The sequence below is a fragment of the Penaeus vannamei genome, chromosome 33, assembly GCF_042767895.1.
Source record: "Penaeus vannamei isolate JL-2024 chromosome 33, ASM4276789v1, whole genome shotgun sequence".
In the NCBI taxonomy this organism is placed as follows: domain Eukaryota; kingdom Metazoa; phylum Arthropoda; class Malacostraca; order Decapoda; family Penaeidae; genus Penaeus; species Penaeus vannamei.
The window spans coordinates 28,032,511-28,035,010 of record NC_091581.1 but is presented as its reverse complement, the minus strand read 5'-3'; the positions used below and the strand labels follow the sequence as shown (position 1 = coordinate 28,035,010).

Below are 2,500 nucleotides of genomic sequence, written 5' to 3'. Positions count from 1 at the left end.
TCTTTACCCAGTGCATCCTCCCAGTTATGACCTATGGATCAAAAACATGGACTACAACCAAATTACTGGAGAGGAAACTAATGAGTGTTGGAGTAGGAAACTAATGAGGGATGTAAAGGTTGATGCTGGGAATTAGCCAAAGAGATCGGATGAGGGCGACGTGGATCAGGGAACAGACAAAAGTGGAAGATGTACTTGAACATCAAAAAGAGGAAATGGCAAAGGGTAGGTCATACATGTCGGAGACAAGACGACAGATGGACAAAGAAACAGACTGGACTATAGATAACATAAAGAACCAAGGGACAAACCAATAACAAGATGGCGTGACGAAATAACGAAATTGGGGGGCCAAGACTGAAAACAAAAAACACAAGACCGAAAAAGTCGGGAAAGATTGGGAGAGGCCTACGCCCTGCAGTGGATTGATTCAGGCTGATGATATATATATATATATATATATAATATATATATATATATATATATATATATATAGTGTGTGTGTGTGTGTGTGTGTGTGTGTGTGTGTGTGTGTGTGTGTGTGTGTGTGTGTACGTGTTTGCATGTAAGTGTCTATATGTTGTATACAACTGTATATGTGTCTGTATATGCTCATTTATAAACATATATTTGTATGTTTATGTGTATGTACATATGTATGTATATGCATCTACATATACTGATATTGCTGAAAATGTATATAACATACAATGTATAGTATATATGCCTATATCTATATGTACATATCTTCATATATATATATATATATATATATATATATATATATATATATATATATATATATATATATATATATATATATATATATATATATATGTATATATATATATATATATATATATATATGTTTTAGTTTATATTTATATATATATATATATATATATATATGTTTTAGTTTATATATATATATGTATATATATATATATATATATATATATATATATATATATATATATATATATATATATATATCCCAGTTATACTTACAAGCACAAAATGTGTATGTATGCATGCATTTCTGCACGTGTTAATACCTGTATGAATGAACTTGTGCCTTTGTGTTTATATATATGCAATGTTTGCATGTACATAATGTTGCGGATATAGTTACGATTATGCATGTTTCCAAATCTACATATTCTAAACCTGATATAGATATTAAACACACACACACGCACACGCACACGCACACGCACACGCACACGCACACGCACACGCACACACACACACACACACACACACACACACACACACACACACACACACACACACACACACACACACACACACACACACACACACACACATACACACACACATAAACACAAACACAAACACAAACACACACGCGCGCGCGCGCTCATACATAGATGTGACTGTATATATATTTTGTGCTAGTATATATGTATATACATATATATTTTTTTTTTCATTTTTTTGAATGCAAGCTTTGTAGACATGGCCTCGATGGCGCAGTAGGCAGCGCGTCAGTCTCATAATCTGAAGGTCGTGAGTTCGAGCCTCACTCGGGGCACAGTTTTGGGTGTATAAATTTCCGTGATGTAAATTTCATGCATACAGGAAAGAATATACAGAAGTGGATACACTTAAGAATATACATATATGTATATATAGATAAATATATATGGACATATGTGTGTGTGAGCGTTTATTTGTTTGTTTAAAAAAGAAGTCTGAAAGTGTCTTCGATGGGGCAACAGGTTCCTGGTGAATCTCATAATGAGTTTGACCCTCATTCAGGCTAAAAGTTTCGTGCATGATTTTGCCTTTGTATATAACCCGGTATGTTTACTTTATAAATAATTCAATGTTATTTTTGATAGTTGATGATGTACTCACCTTTGACTAAAAGAATTTTCTATGTTGCAAAGTGCCGGTTAGTTAAACGATAATTTCATGTAATGTTAGAGCTCTTATGCTAGATAGGATTTACAAAATATTTTGAAATTCATTTAAAATGACGAAGCAGAATCACATATGATTCATAGATTAGATACGGTAGTTAATGAGCGAGTTTGTGTACGTGTGCGTGCGTGTGTCTGCGTGCGTGCTTTCACCAAAATATATCCCGTGTGGTCTAGTGGCTAGGATACGCGGCTCTCACCCGCGAGGCCCGGGTTCGATTCCCGGCACGGGAAGGTTTTTACTAAATGACGAAATACTCATGGTGGAAAACGTGGCCTGTTCTCATCTACCAGAATAGCATATGAATATGATATCTCTAAAACTAGTATCTCACGGTGGAGATTACCGTATTTATGTATTTTTTTAAAATACATGAACTTAAACCTGTAAATCCTGATATGGACCACTTCTAAGTAGCAAAGAAATTAAAGAGATTTACCTGCCAACATATTTCCACTCTCCTGAGTTAGGAGGTATTCTATGGACAAAACTTTTTCGCCTTTGGAGGGAAAAAAAAAAAAAAAAGAGAGAGATGGGGAACAGGAAACGGGGG

At 34.4% G+C, this 2,500-nt stretch overlaps 2 non-coding genes across 2 annotated transcripts; both read left to right on the top strand.

Annotated features, from left to right (window-relative positions):
• The first annotated feature begins 1,482 nt into the window (after window positions 1–1,482).
• On the top strand, window positions 1,483–1,555 carry TRNAM-CAU (transfer RNA methionine (anticodon CAU)). The gene has a single exon. It is a non-coding gene; the product is annotated as a tRNA-Met (tRNA).
• A 553-nt stretch (window positions 1,556–2,108) lies between these two features.
• On the top strand, window positions 2,109–2,180 carry TRNAE-CUC (transfer RNA glutamic acid (anticodon CUC)). Its single transcript has one exon. It is a non-coding gene; the product is annotated as a tRNA-Glu (tRNA).
• Window positions 2,181–2,500: the final 320 nt, after the last annotated feature.